This window comes from Acinonyx jubatus, chromosome B4, assembly GCF_027475565.1.
Source record: "Acinonyx jubatus isolate Ajub_Pintada_27869175 chromosome B4, VMU_Ajub_asm_v1.0, whole genome shotgun sequence".
In the NCBI taxonomy this organism is placed as follows: domain Eukaryota; kingdom Metazoa; phylum Chordata; class Mammalia; order Carnivora; family Felidae; genus Acinonyx; species Acinonyx jubatus.
In genome coordinates, this window is record NC_069387.1 from 131,897,873 (window position 1) to 131,914,383 (window position 16,511).

The 16,511-nt window shown below is 41.9% G+C and overlaps 1 long non-coding RNA gene and 1 pseudogene across 6 annotated transcripts in view; one reads left to right on the forward strand and one right to left on the reverse strand.

Annotated features, from left to right (window-relative positions):
* Positions 1-16,511, reverse strand: part of LOC106979954 (uncharacterized) — a 75,310-nt gene that overhangs the window by 31,296 nt on the left and 27,503 nt on the right. Inside the window, exon 4 of one of the 6 annotated variants that reach the window (XR_008300539.1) lies at positions 9,244-9,299. The exons of the other annotated variants lie outside the window; for them this stretch is intronic. This is a non-coding gene — a long non-coding RNA (uncharacterized LOC106979954). The remainder of the gene's footprint in view (positions 1-9,243; positions 9,300-16,511) is intronic. 6 annotated transcript variants of the gene reach the window in all.
* Positions 6,162-6,268, forward strand: LOC113602930 (uncharacterized; annotated as a pseudogene).

Here is a 16,511-nt window from a genome sequence, read left to right on the forward strand (position 1 = left end):
TCATGATCTCACAGTTAGTGGGTTCGAGCCCCCTGTCAGGCTCTGTGCTGACAGCTCGGAGCCTGATGCCTGCTTCGGATTCTGTGTTTCCTCTCTCTCTGCCTCTCCCCTGCTTGCTCACTCTCTCTCTTTCTCTCTCTCAAAAATAAACATTTAAAAAAATAATGTACAGGTTTAAGCCTAGATTTCTAAAACTAATGAAAATAACCTTTAAATATAAAGACAAATAGACTTTTTCAAATGGACTTTTTTTCATGTATTTTTTTAAAGTTATTATTATTTGTTTTGAGAGAAACAGGGACAGCATGAGCAGGGGAGGGGCGGAAAGAGAGGGAAAGAGAGAGAATCCCAAGTGGGCTCTGCACTCAGACAAAACCAAGAGATCATGACCTGAGCCGAAACCAAGAGTTGGACACTTAACTGACTGAGCCACCTTGGTGCCCCTTTCTCATGTTTTTTAAAGTAAAGTCTACAACCAACATTGGGCTCAAATTCATGACTCCGAGAACAAGAGTTCCATGCTCTACGGACTGATCCAGCCAGGTGCCCCTCAAATAGACTTTTAAAAGTTACTGAATTTGGGGCGCCTGGGTGGCTCAGTTGGTTAAGTGTCCAACTTGATTTCGGCTCTCTTGGTTTGTGGGACTGAGCCCCACGTCAAGCTCTGTGCTGGTAGTGCAGAGTCAGCTTGGGATTCCGTCTCTCCCTCTCTCTCTGCCCCTTCCTTGTTTTCTCTCTCTCTCTCTCAAAATAAATAAACTTAAACTTTTTTAAGTTACTAAATTAATGCAAAAGATTACAAAGAGCAGATAGAAAAAGAGCAAGGTGTGAGATTTAAACTCAACCATAGTATTTATAGTAAATGTAAATGTTCCAAACACTCCAATTAAAACGTAGACATTATTAGATCATATTTTAAGAAAGACCAAAACACAACTATATACGCTCCATAAGAAACCCATTTTAAATGTAAAGACACAGATAGTTTAAAAGTGAAAGGATGGAGAAAGACAGACATACAGATGTTAAAAGAAAACTGAAATGGCAATATTAATATCAGGAAAAGCAAACTTCAGAACAAGGAACATCAACAGGGATGAAGAGGGAGATTTCCTGACGGTAAAGGTGTCAGTTCATCAAAAAGATGTAGCAATCCTAATGTGTATGCCAATATATCTGACCATTTATATAAAATGGAAACAGTCCTTGAAACATAAAATTACCAAAACTGGGGTGCCTGAGTGGCTCAGTCAGTTAAGCGACTCACTTCAGCTCAGGTCATGATCTCGCGGTTTGTGAGTCGAGCCCCGCGTCGCGCTCTGTACTGACAGCCTGGAGCCTGGAGCTGCTTCGGATTCTGTGTCTCCCTCTCTCTCTGCCCCTCCCCTGCTCACGTTCTGTCTCTCTCTCTGTCTCTCAACAACAAATAAACGTTTAAAAAAATTTTTTTAATTACCAAAACTAACAAGAAAAATAAAAAGTCTAAATAGCTCTACATCTATTTAAGAAATTCAACTGATAATTCAGGGGTGCCCGGGTGGCTCAGTCAGTTGAGCATCTGACTTCGGCTCGGGTCATGATCTCACAGCTCGTGAGTTCAAGCCTCGCCTCAGGCTCTGTGTTGACAGCTCAGAGCCTGGAGCTGCTTCGGATTCTGTGCCTCCCTCTCTCTCTGCCCCAACCCACTCGCATTCTGTTGCTGTCTCTCTCAAAAATAAATATACATGAAAAAAAATTTTTTTTAATTCAATTCATAATTCGAACCTTCCCACAAACAAACTTCCAGGCCAAGATTATTTCACTGATGAATTCTATCAAACATATAAGGAATAAATAACAGAAGTCATATATGATTCTTTTAGAAAATAGCAGGAACACTTCTCAACTCATTTTTATGAAATCAATGTTACCCTGGTACCAAAAATTTTTTCAGTTATAAGAAAACAAAAGACCAGTAGCCCTCATGAACATAGATGTAAAAATCCTAAGCATCTACCCAAAAGAATAGCTATTACATCATAAGTGTAATATAATGAGAGCAAAGGATTTCTCCCTAAGCTCAGGAATCAGGCAGTAATCTCCATTCTCACCAATTCTTTTCAACATTATACTGGATGCTTTTGGCAGCAATATAAAACAAAAAAATAAATAAATCAAAGACAAAATTGTTAGCAAGAAAGAAGTGAACTGTTTTTATTCTCGGTGTCATGATTGTGTGAATAAAAAAACCCATTAGGAATCTACAAAATAGCTATTCAAACTAGTAAGTTAATTAATCAAGGAAAGAAGACACAAGAAAAGTAAACAAAGATCATTAGCATTTCTATGTATCAGCAATTAACACTTAGAAAATGAAATCTATAGGGGCATCTAGGTGGTCAATCGAGTAAGCTTCAGACTCTTGATCTCGGCACAGGTCATGATCCCACAGTTTGTGGGATCAAACCCCGCATTGGGCTCTGCGCTCACAGTGCTGAGCTTCCTTGGGATTCTCTCTCTCCCTCTCCCCCATGTTCTCTCTCTCTCTCTTAAAAATAAATAAACTTAAAAAAAAAAAGAAACATATATTCTATGGGAGCCTAAGTGGGGTGGCTCACTCAGTTAAGCATCTGACTATTGATTTCAGCTCAGGTCATGATCCGAGGGTCCAGGGATCAAGCCCTGCATCAGGCTCCTCGCTGAGCATGGAGCCTGCTTAAGATTCGTTCTCTCTCTCCTTCTGCCCCTGTCCCATTCATGCAAATACATAAATAAATAAAATATATATTCTAAATATGAGTCTTTTGTCAGATATGTGGTTTGTAAATGTTTTTACCAGCTTATAGCTTATTTCCCCATCCTCTTAACAGGGTTTTTATGCAGTCCAGTAATACAATTTTTTCTTTTATGGATCATGCTTTTGGCATCATGTCTAAGAACTCTTCAACCAGACCCTAGGTCTTAGAGATTGTCTCTTATGTTATCATCTCAAATTTTACAGTTTTATGTTTCACAGTAAATCTAAGAACCATTTTGAGTTTATTTTTGTACACAGAGGTTTGGCTTGAGGCTTGCTTTGTTTTTTTTTGCCTACAGATATCCATCCAGTTACTCCAGCACCCTCGGTTCCAAAAACTATCCTTTCTCCCCCAAATGACTTGTATCCCTTTGTCAAAAATAAAACAAACAATGAACAAAAGTTGGTCATACTTGTGTGTGGCTATTTCTGCATCCATGGAACCGTATGTGCGTTCCTCTGCCAATACCACCATAGTGCTGATCAACGCAGCCCAAAGTCTAAAAATCAAGCAGAGCGATTCTTCCATTTTTCTTCTTGTTTAGCTATTTTGGTTCCTTTGTTTTCCCCATAGAAAGTGTGGCATAATCTTGTCAAAATATACAAAATAATCTTGCTGGAGTTTTGATAGGAATTGTGCTAAATCTATATATCAACTGGGGGATAACTGACATCTTTATTGTATCTTCTTGTCCAGGAACACAGAATGTTTCTTTATATCTCTTTGATTAATTTCATCAGTGTTTTTTAGTTTTCAGCATGCAAGTCCTGTACATGTTTTGTTACATTTACACCTAAGTATTTTTTTTCTTCTTTTTTCTTTTTTTTGGGGGGGGGGGTGTGTGTGTGTGAGTGATGACTTTTTTTATCTCATTTTTTAAGAAATTTTTTTAATGTTTAATTATTTTTGAGAGAGAGAGAGAGAGACAGAGTGCAAGCAGGAGAGGGAGACACAGAATCCAAATCAGGCTACAGGCTCTGAGCTGTCAGCACAGAGCCCAATGCGGGGCTCAAACTCACAAACCGAGAGATCATGACCTGAGCTGAAGTCAGCCACTCAGCTGATTGAGCCACCCAGGTGCCTCTTCGTTTTTATTTTTAGACAGAGAAAAATATTGAGAGTGCATGAGCAGAGAAGAGGAGCAGAGGGAGAAAGAGAATCCCAAGGAGGCTCCACACCGTGGAGCCTGACATGGGGCTCGATCCTACGACCCTGGGATCATGACCTGAGCCGAAACCAAGAGTTGGACACTCAACTGACTGAGCCACCCAGGCACCCCTGTAATTATACATGCTATTTTTACTTTTAATTTTGATTTTCATTTTTTAAGTCTTTCTTTTTTAATTTACATCCAAATTAGTTGGCATATAGGTTTATTTTTTTTTATTTCAGTCTCATTGATAGTATACAGAAAGAAATACAGTTGACTACTATATGTTCATCTTGTATCCTATAACCTTACTGAACTCATTTATTAGTTCCACTGAGTTTTATTGCTGTTGATGCCACGGGATTTTCTACATAGACCATCATGTCATCTGCAAAAAGAAAAGTTTTATTCCTTCCTTTCTGATCCATAACCCTTTTATTTCCTTCTCTTGCCTCATTGCACTGGCATGAACTCCCAGTATATGTTGACTAGCAGTGGTGAGAGGGGACATTTTTGCCTTGTTTCTGATCTTAGAGGAAAAGTATTCAATATTTCCATTAAGTATGATGTCAGTTGTAGGTTTTCTGTAGATGTTTTTTAGCAAGTTGAAGAAGTCCCCTCCATTTCTAGTCTCTTGAGTTTTTATCATGAATGGGTATTGAATTTTGCCAAGTATTCTTTCTATATCAATTCATACGATCATACAATATTTCTTGGTAAATTACATTGGTTTATTTTCAAATACTGAACTAGCCCTGGATCTCTGGAATTAACTTCACTTGGTTGTGATGTACAATTCTTCTTATACATTTCTGAAATCTATTTGCAATTATTTTGTTAAGTATTTTTGAATCTATATTCATGAGAGATATTGGTCTATAATTTTCTTTTTTTCTTTTATTTATTTTTTATTTGTTTATTTTTTTACTGTCTTTGGTTTTAATATCAGGGCAATACTGGTTTCATAGAATGAATTGAGAAATGACTGAAATGGCTCTCATCTTCTATTTTCTGGAAGAGATTATATAGAATTGGTGTTAATTCTTTAAACATTTTTTTAGAACTTTCCAATGAAACCATCTGGACCTGGAGACTTCTTTTTCAGAAATTTTATGAATTCAATTTCATTAATAGTTATAGGGCTATCAGGGCTATTCAGATTATCACTTTAATATTTGATGAAGTGAGGTAGTTTATACTTTTTAAAGAATTGATACATTTCACCTAAATTATCAAATCTGTGTGTATAGAGTATTTTGTGGCATTCTATTATCCTTTCAATGTCTGCAGATTCTGTAGTGATATTCCCTATTTCATTACTGATCTTAGTAATGTGGTTTGTCAATTTTGTTGATCTTTTCAAAGAACCAGGTTTGGTTTCATTGATTTTTTTCTATTTTTCTGTTTTCAATCTCAATTTTTTAGCTTCATTATTTCCTTCATTCTATTGGCTTTAGAATTTTTTTTTTTAATTTTCTATGTTTGTTTTTGAGAGACAGAGAGAGACAGAGCACAAGTGGGATGAGGGGCAGAGAGAGAGAGAGGCACAGAAAATGAAAAAGGTTCCAGGCTCTGAGCTGTTTGTGGCTCAGGCTCACAAACTACAAGATCATCACCTAAGTCGAAGTCAGATGTTTAACCAACTAATCCACCCAGGCTCCCCTGCTTTAGGGCTTTTTAAATCTCTTCCTGATTTCCTGAAGTGGGAGTAAAGATCATTGACTGATTTGAGACATTTCCTCTTTCCCAATATAAACAGTAAGTGCTATAAATTTCCCTCTCCATTCTGCTTTAGCTGCATCCTACAAATGTTGCTATCTTGTATTTCACCTAAATTCGGTTCATTTTTTTTTTTTAATTTCCCTTGAGAATTCATCTTGGAGCCATGAAATATTTAGAAGTGTCTTGTTTAATTTCCAGGTGTTGGGAGATTTTCCTATCACCCTTCTGTTACTGATTTCTAGTTTGGTTCCATTTATTCCAGTGGGCAGAGATTTTACTTTATATGATTTCAATCCTTTCAAACTTGTTGAGATTTGCTTTATGGCCCCAAATATTATCAATCTTAGTTCCATGGGCACTTGAAAAAAGAATGTGTATTCCGCTGTTGTTGGGTAGATTGTTCTAGAACATCTGTAATGTCCATCAGATCTTGTTGGTTGATGGTGTTATTGAATTGTATATCCCTGCTAATTTTATGTCTAATTGTTTATAGTTGTTGAGAAAAGGGTGTTGTCTACAGCCATACCACCCTGAACGCGCCCGATCTCGTCTGATCTCGGAAGCTAAGCAGGGTCGGGCCTGGTTAGTACTTGGATGGGAGAAAAGGGTGTTGAAGTCTCCCAACTGTAACTGTGGAGATGTCTATCAGTTTATGCTTCACCTATTTTGCATCTTGTTATTTGGTGCACAAACATTTAGGATTCTGTCTTCTTGGTATATTGATTCTTTCACCATTATATAATACCCCTCTCTGTCCCTAGTAATTTCCTTTGTTATAACGTCAACTTTGTCTAATATTAACATAGCCACTCCTGCTTTCTTAATGTTTGCATATATTTTTTTCTATCATTTTACTTTTAATCTATAATTATTATATTTAACATTATGTGATATTTAAAATGTATTTCTTATAAACAGCATATAATTAGGTCATGTTTTGGGGTGCCTGGATGACTCAGTCAGTTGGGCATCTGACTTCAGCTCAGGTCATGATCTCACAGCTTGTGAGTTCAAGCCCCGCCTCGGGCTCTGTGCTGACAGCTCAAAGCCTGGAGCCTGCTTCAGATTCTGTGCCTCCCTCTCTTTCTGCCCCTCCCCTGCTTGTGCTCTGTCTCTCAAAAATAAATAAACATTTTTTAAAAATTAAAAAAAAAGAATACTCTGTGCTACCCCAGTAGTGCCTAGATGTAGACACACATAAATAAGACATATTTTAAAAAACTATGCCATGTTTTTATGTTATTTTTTTTTAACGTTTACTTATTTTTGAGAGAAAGAGAGTGAGCAAGCACACAAGGGGAGGTGGGGCATAGAGAGAGAGGGAGACACAGAATCTGAAGCAGGCTCCAAGCTGTCAGCACAGAGCCTGATGCAGGGCTCAAACCCATGAACCATGGGATCATGACCTGAGCTGAGGTTGGATGCTTAACCAACTGAGCCACCCTGGTGCCCCTATTTTTAAAAAAAATTTTTTAAATATTTCTCAGTAATCTCTACACCCAATGTTGGGCTCAAACTCACATCCACAAGATCAAGAGTCACACACTCTATGGACTGAGCCAGCTAGGCACCCCTAATTGGGCCATGCTTTTAAACCCATTCTGCCAGTCTCTTCTAACTGGTGTGTTTAGGAGATTTCCACTAATGTAATTATTAGTATATTAAGGCCTCAGTTTGCCATTTGTTTTCTGTTTGTTCTCTCAGCTTTTCACTTCTGTTTTCTTTTTCCGGTCTTACTGTGCATTACCTGAATATTTGTAGAGTTCCATTTGAATTTATGTGTAGTGTTATTTAGTGCATTTCTTTGTAAAGTTTTTTAGTGTTTACTCTAGCTATTTCATCATTTACACATAACCTATAAAGTCTCTTGGTGTTAACATTCTACCAGTTTGAGTTAAGTACTAAAATCTTCACACCTCTTTATCCTGCCTCATTCTAGTATCTTCTACAAACGCTGAGGACCACATTAGGTCATGCTAAAGGTTTTGCTTCAACTGTCAAATACAATTTAGAAAACTCAGAAAGAGAAGTCTATGTATTTACCCATATTTTTACTCTTACAGTGTTCTTTTTTCCTTTCTGATGTTGTAAAATTCAATTTCTTTTATTTCCTTTCTGTTTAGACAACTTGTTTTAGTCATTCTTTTAGGTTAGGGCTGCTGGAGACAAACTCTCTTAGTCTTCATCTGAGAATGCCTGGATTTCCTCTTCATTCCTGTCTTGCTAGGCTTCCCATTTCCTGGGCCTTTGGCTTGAGGATTTGTTTTTGTCTGTGTCTGTTGACGGTTCCAGGTTCCAGGCTTCTCCAGATCCAGTCTGGGAAGCATCAGGCAAAAGGAAATTCAGGAACTCACCGCCATGTCATTCTTTGTGTCCAAACATCCCTATCCGGTCCACCTTCTCTCCACCTTTCAGAATTTTCTTGTTTGTTCAGTGTATAGTCTCCGTATATAGAATGCCCAGGGCTTTTAGCTGTACTTAGCAGGGAAAATAAGGAAAACTATGTCTACTCCATCTTCCTGGAAACAGACACCCAGGAAATTATTTTTTTTAATACTCATATTTATAATGGCATTAAAATATGAAATACTTCAGAATAAATCTAACAAAACATGTAAAATGGCTGTACAATGAAAAGGACTAAGCACTAGTAAAAGAAATTTTAAAAGCCTAAGTAAATGGAGTAACATACCATGCTCCATATTATCCAATATATCCATCCAATATTATTAAGATGATACTTTCCCCCACGTGAATTATAGATTTAGTGCAATCACAGTAAAAATCCCAGGGTGGTTTTTTAATTGATAAGCTGATTATAAAATGTATATGGAGATGCAAAGGATACAATAGCCAATTTTGAAATTGTAATAGCAAACAATCATGAGAAGGAAAGACTAAGTTCAAGGACTTCTACCTGATAAAGACATACCGTAAGTTACAATAATCAAAAGAGTAAGACATTATCATAAGCATGAACAGGCAGAACAATGGAACAGAACACAGTCCAAAAAGAGAACCACACATTCATGGACAACTCATGTGCAACAAAGGTGTCAAGGTAATTCAACAGTGACAGAATAATCTTTAGAATAAGTAAAAGTGGAACAACAGACAGAGATCAACAAAACAACAAAAACCCCTTTGATCTATACACCAAACTACAAAATATTAACTCAGACTTTATTTTGAGAGAGAGAGAGAAAGAGAGAGGGACAGACAGTGAGGAGGAGGGGCAGACAGAGGGAGAGAGAATCCCAAGTAGGCTCTGCACTGTCTTCCTCTGCTCCTCCCCACTCTTGCATGCGCACGCACACGCGCTCTCTTTCAAAATAAATGAACTTAAAAAGAAAGAAAGAAAAGTGCTTACCAGCATTCATCTTCAGGGGAATGCAAATTAAAATGACAATGAGATCTATTATACGCCCACTAAAATGGCTCCGATTAAAAAGACGGTCAATACCAACTGTAAGCACAACTAAATTTCTGTTTGGCATGTAAAACGCCTAACTTTGGAAAATAGTATGATGGTTTTTTATAAAGTAGATGATACCCTTACCATGAAACCCAGAAATTCTACTCAGAGGTACTTACCCCACACGTCTGTCCATGGTGTATGCCTGTTCACTGCCGCTTTGTTTCCAACAGCCCTAAAGTGGAAACAACCTAAATGTCCATCACCAGGCAAAAAGATATCCATACCCTGGAATACTACTCAGCAATGAAAAGAAATAACCTAATACGTGCAAAAAAAAAACCATGGATGAATCTCAAAAACTTTATGCTGGGTGGAAAAAGCCAGATATAAAAGTATATACTATATGACTCCATGTGTGTGGAATTCTAGAAAAAGCAAAGCTAATCTATCAGTAGCAAAAATCAAAATGGTGGTTGCCTAGGGCCAGGATACTGGGGGTAGAGTGGGAATGACTGCCAAGGTGAGAAGTGAGAACTCTTCTTTGTGGTGGTTGGTGGCTACATATCAAACTGTATCCTTAAAATGGATGCATTTTAGGGGGACCTGGCTGGCTCAGTTGGTAGAGTGTGTGACTCTTGATCTCAGGGTCACGAGTTCAAGCTCCATGTTGCATGTGGAGGCTACTTAAAAAAAAAATGGATGCATTTAATAATATACATGTCCTATCGAAATAAAGTTGATTTAAAAGACATTTAACTTTTTTCCTAATTTCTTCATATCTTTCTGCAAGATGTGATGCTCTTCCCACTCCTTGCTTCTAAAACACTGTCTTTGACTTCCTTAATATCATCTGTCTTGATTTTCTTCCTCCTTCTCCAACCACACACCTTAAACCTCTCCCAAACAGGTTTCACAATTTTGGCCAATTTCTCGAGTATTGTTTTTTTTTCAGATTTCTGCTGCTCTCTCTACACACTTTCCTGGCTGACCTCCCCTACTCCCAAAGTTTTACATTAATTAATAACCTCTATTTGGGGCCCAGATCTGCCCCCTAAGCCGCTGGCCCACATTTTCCCCAAAGGCAAGGGAAACAGTTCCACCTTGAATATACTAGACACCTCCAACTTCACATGCCCTATACTGGGCTCATCACCAAACACTTCGGTGTCTCTTTAATGACCACTGAACCCCAGCTACTCAAGTAAGAAACTATGGAGTCTTCCTGGCTCCTCCATCCTATTCATTTTCCATCCAGTGCAAGTCTTGGCTACTCGATCCTCTAAGTTATTCAAGAACTTGTTTCCTTTTGGCCACCCCCACTGGCATATGTCAGGCCCTCAGAGACTCTTTCCTAATCTATCACAGTAGCTTCCAAACTGGTCTCCCAATCTCTGGCTTTTCTCCCTAAATGCATCCCCCCAACCACAGCCAGATTACCTGTGTCATCCTCTTGACTAAAAACTTTCTAGAACATAAATTATCCATAGGTCAGTTTCCAAATTCCAAATTCGCATGACACTCACAATCCGGTCTCGCTCCCTTCTCCAACGTCGCCACCTTCCAACACCATGTTGTGACAACTCCGACATGCAGGGTGTCACATTATTTCTCATTAAAACGTGCTCTGGACGTGTCCTCTCTTTCCTGGGCTCATGATGTTTCCTCTGGAATTCCCACTCATCCTGCAGGACCCAGCTCCATATTCCTGCTCCATGAATATTCTCTGGCTCTCCCTCCATGTCCCTAAAGAACCCCATTTCTGCCTAGACTCCAGCATACGAGCACATATGACACTGTATCATAACTTTCTCCATTTGAGTGTGTCTCCCACCAGACTGACCTCCTAGATACTGTCATTCATCTTTGTCTCCGGGCCTAGAGCACACAGCACAGTGCTCAGCACAAAGCAGCTGCTCAATAAATGTTGGACGGACGGATGGATGGATGGATGGACGGACGGACGACTAAATGAATAAAAAAGGAAGCTCTTTGGCCCAATGGTTCCTACTTTGTAATATGATGCATCCATATGCACACGTTCACATCCATCTTCGATTCATTCCTTCTAAATATTCCTGTGATTTTCTTTTCCTTCCTGTTATATTTTACGAAAAACGGAAAATTCTCGTACAAGCCATCACGAAGAGTTGGCCTGGTCAAGCAGTTGTCATGGAAACAGGAGACTTACTGCACAAGCAGTTCTAGAGACCCCTGATGCTCTTTAGATCATCGCTCTTTCTTCCTCCTCCCCCCAGCTGGCAGGAGTGCAGAGAACATCAATGAGGGCAGTCCGCAGTGGGGGGGGGGGGGGGAGTTCAGAACTTTGAACCCTAATTTTTCCTTGCAACTGATGAATTCTAGGAAAAAATCCTGAAGTCATAAGGAGCAACAAAGGAAGAGGAGGCGGTGCAAAAACAAGTCTGGGTTGTTTCCTTCTTAAGGGAGTGAAGCAAGGCCCAGCTCAAGGTTCAGTGTCCCATGGAGCCTACCCCTACCCCAACCCTCAGCACACATTCTTAGTCCTTCTTGGCTCTCTTTTCAAGATTCAGTGAGCCTAGAAGGAATTTTTCAGCTCACACAGGCCCCTCCAGTCTGCTAAGAGTTTATCATGAGTTGACTCATAGACATGTCCCATCTTATCTCATCTAGACAAACCTCCTGGCCAGGGGCCACACCTTCTCTAGCCTCCCCCCTGCCCCAGCACCAGGCCACCAATCCCAACAACCACTTGAACTTGGCACCATGCACTATGCTTTATATTCATCGTTTCACTGAACTCTCCAGAGAGGACACGTGTGATGGTGGAAATGTTCTAGCTCTTCATCGTCCAGTACAGAGCCACCAGCCACAGGTGGCTACTGAGCAGTTGAAAGGTGGCTGATGCAACTAGGGAACTGATTTTTTATTTAATTGTAATTAATTTAAACTTGGATAGTCATACGTGGCTAGTGGCTGCTGTGTCACACAGCACAGCCCTAACTGCCCCTGAAGTGGGGATGATAATCCTCATTGAACCAGTGAATAAACCGGGGTTCTTGTGAGGTCTTTGTATCGGTACGCAAGGGAAATATTAGGGTTCTCCCAACCACTCAGGGGAGACAATGGAAACGTGAAATGGAAGGTCCCCTAATGGATGAGCTCAACACTACAAAGTCACCACAAGAAAAAAAGCGGGTCCCAAGTCTACACGGACGTCCATGACTGATGTTAACACACCAGAAGAAGGGCCAGACAACAATGGCAATAAGGAAAAAGGATGGTCAGACACACGCACCCTGCTCCATCACCAAAGGGCAGTCACCTCATATACACATCCCAGCCCTGGCAAAGGGTCAGCCCAGACATGCCCACAAGTCTTCAGGCTCCCAGAGTTCAAGGACACGCACTGCTAACCAATTCCCCCTGCACAAATCCCACATCTCCCAGCAACGGCCTAATGATAATCAGGTGTCCCACTTGGCCTGTCTCCCAGAAGAGCGTGCTCGATCAGCTCCCAATTTCTCCATGTAAGTCTACGAGCTAGTGCTTGTTCTGTTGGCCTCTGCACCCTTGCTGATCACGTGGGGGGTGGGGGGAGGGGGCTCTGAGGACAGGAGGTGCTCTCCCAGAGCTGAGCTGGGTTTCTGAGCCTGCAGGAGATCCCGGATGACAACTACAGCTGGCTGCCTAGCGAGATGCCCATTTGTCTAGGACCAGCTGATCTTTCCCAGGTAACTCCCCAGCTTTTCCACCAGTCTCGTTTCCAGTTAACCGTACATGGCACTTAGCACAGAGCCAGGGTGCGCAGGAAGCACCCAGTGCTGGTTTGAGGCCCTCCTCTCCCAGAAAGCTGCCCTGAGCACGGGCCCACACAGACTCCTTTCCTTTCAACTCACAGAGACCCTTACGCTCACAGCACACTTGAGCTCTGGTCACACACTGTTCCCCCTACACACGCTGCCACATTCCTGGTCACCCTGCGCCAGGCTGGCCTGTCTTCCGGGCTCACCATGCTCACTCACGTCAAGGCGTGTACAAACCAGCCCTGCCTCACCCAGGACCGTCGTGTGACAAGCTCCGCCTGGTCATCAGCTCTCAGCTAAAGTATCACCTGCTCGGGGCGCCTGGGTGGCTCAGTCGGTTAAGCGGCCGACTTCGGCTCAGGTCATGATCTCGCGGTCCGTGAGTTTGAGCCCCGCATCGGGCTCTATGCTGACAGCTCGGAGCCTGGAGCCTGTTTCGGATTCTGTGTCTCCCTCTCTCTGACCCTCCCCCGTTCATGCTCTGTCTCTCTCTGTCTCAAAAATAAACGTTAAAAAAAATTAAAAAAAAAAAAAATAAAGTATCACCTGCTCAGAGAGGCTCTCTGACTCAGGCTGCAGAAGGCACACTCTTGCCCCCCAGCACATTGCCCCGTGTTCAAGCGCCCCAGAACCCTGTCACTGAAATGTTTCCTGTTAATTGTTTGTTTCAAACTGGGCTCTGTGATTTTCGCCAATAATAAAAATTATAGCTCAAAGTTCCTGAGAAGTTGTGACCTGCCAGGCACTGCTAACCTCCATTAATACTCCCAAAACCATGGGACGCCTGGGTGGCTCAGTCAGTTAAGCACCCAACTCTTGGTTTCAGCTCAAGTCATGATCTCACGGTTCGTGGGTTCGAGCCCCATGTAGGGCTCCGTGCTGATGGTGTGAAGCCTGCTTGGGATTCTCTCCTCTTCCCCCCCCACTCTCTCTCTACCCCTCCGCCCCTCCCCTGCCCACTCCTGTGCTCTCTCTCTCAAAATAAAGAAACTTAAAAGTTTTTTTAAAAAATACTCCCCAAACCCTAGTGACGTAAGTGCTACTGTTACTCCAGTTTTACACGTGAGAAAAGTGAGACTCAGGAAGATTGAAGAACTTGCCCAAAGCCATGCAGAGAATCAGTGATAGAATGACACAAATTCCTCTGTACCACAGTGCCCTCACCCAGAACGGGAAGCTCGCCTCTCAGACGAATAACAGTAGAGAAGACAGTATCTCATAAAATTCCCATTAGCTTCTCCTTTCCCGCTAGGTACAGGATGTCAGGGTTGTCTGGAAGCCAGGGAGCTGGTGGCGGGCCTGCCGATATGTCCACCTGTACAGGGAGGGCCCCAGCTGGTGGAGGCATCGCTCTGCTGGCGACAGGGATTGTGCACATGCGAAGACCACATAAAGCACATGCTTAGGGACGACGGAGGCACACGGCCCTCTCGGGTTTAGAGCAGATGGGATTTTAATTTGTGCCTCTGTAGGCAAAGTTATTACATGAACAAGGAGGTACACTAATGCTCCCCTGGGGAGAAAATCAGTTTGGGGGATGTGAACTCAACTCCTCCTGCTGAGTGCTGGGATAGTAAGCTGGCCTGGAATAGAAGACCATGAGGGAGAAACAGAGCTCAGGAAGCAGGAGGAAGCCCACAGATCAGTCGGACTTGCTGCGGGCGGCGTCCGTCGGGGAAGAACGGGAACGGAGCTAGCCACACACATCCGACCGCTGTGGCCCGCTCGCTGCAGGACGAGGTCACGAAGAAATCGTGTATCTGCATCTCCACTGCTACGGTATTACTGCTTAAGCGTCTCTTGAGTCCCAGGAAAGAGGTTTTCAGGGGATGATAAGAAAATGGTAGAAGGGATGGGGAAGGCAACCAAGCTCTGGGGATGCCCTGCTGGGAGGAGGGAGCCACAGAAGGAGCCCCAGAGTCTGGAATGGCTCCCTTCCAGCCACGGGGTGACTCCTGAGCCCCGACACACTCGCTGGTGAGACCCCCAGATGCCGAGGGGGAGGCTGGAAGGCCAAACAGAGGTTTTAGCAGCCACCCCCTGCAGGGGAACACCAGTTTGGAGTGTGAGCCCTGCCAGCTCAGTAAACACCTTGGCTTTCTACTGACACCCCAAAAGAGCTGCACTGGAGGGGTAAAAACATCTCAAGGACTAAGGGATTGATCCTGCCGTTAAAGGTAAAACTATGATAGGCTGCCCCAGTCAACCCTAAAAACAAGCCACAAGATCAAAGTGGCCCGCCAGGAATTCAACCACCCATCTGGAGTCACTATGACCTGTCATCCGTAATGACCAGTAGATAATTAAATACATAAACAAATGTAATTAAATGTAAATGTAAATGTAAAATTAAATAAATGTAATTAAATAATTAAAGGGACATACAAAAAATCGGAAAATGTGATCCACTCCACAAAGGACTGCCAGGCAACAGAAACAGGCACACAGACCCTTACTGGAACTGGCAATCAAACTATTTCCTTATTAAAGTGTAATGAATATACGTCGTTACATTAGTTCAAGTGGCAGTCAATCTTACAGCTACAATATCTTTTCTGGTACCATTTATAATATCTCCAAAAGAAAGAGGGGGGGGAGGAGGAGAAAGATCTAGATATAAATCTAATAAACTGTGTGCAGGATCTTTGCGCCGCCAATACAAAACATCAGTGAGAGAAATCAAAGAAAACCTAAACAAATGGAGAGAGATGTCATGTTTACGGATTGGAAGACGCAGCGCAGTAATGGTGTCAATTCACTCCAAACTGATCTGTGGATTGAACACATTCCCAATGATTATTCCAGCACTGCTTTCCGTAGATACAGACAAGCTGATTCTAAAGTATATGTGGAAAGTAAACATTAAAAAAAGAAAAAGAAAAAGAAAGCAGCGTGGGTGGCTCAGTCAGTTGAGCATCCGACTTCAGCTAAGGTCATGATCTTGTGGTCTGTGAGTTCGAGCCCCACATCAGGCTCTGTGCTGACAGCTCAGAGCCTGGAGCCTGCTTTGGATTCTGTGTCTCCCTCCCTCTATCTCTGTCCCTCCCCTGCTCACACTCTGCCTCTCTCTCAAAAAATAAACATTAAAAAAATTTTTTAAAGATTTAAATTATATGTGGAACTAGAGGAGCCAACAATTTTGAAAGAGAAAAACAAAATGTCAGAACTAATGCCACCTGATGTTAGGACTTACTATAAAGCTACAGTAATCAAGACGGCATGCTTCTGGAGAAAGAACAGACACACAGATCGAAGGAACAGAATAGAGAGTCCAGAAATAGATCCACACAAATATGGTCAACTGATTTTTCACAAAGGGTAATTCAGAGGACAAAGTATACTTTTTTCAACAAGTTGTACTGGAATATCTGGATACCCACATGCAAACAACCTCAACCTACACCTCACATCGACCACAAGAATTAACTCAAAGTGGATCATAGATGTAGATGCAAAAAATAAAACTATAGGGGCACCTGGGTGGTTCAGTCAGTTAAGTGTCCAATTTCAGCTCAGGTCATGATCTCACAGCTCGTGAGTTCGAGCTCCTCATCGGGCTCGCTGCTTACAGCTCAGAGCCTGGAGGCTGCTTCAGATTCTGTACCTCCCTCTCTCTCTGCCCCTCCCTTGCTCATGCTCTGTCTCTCAAAAAATGAGTAAAC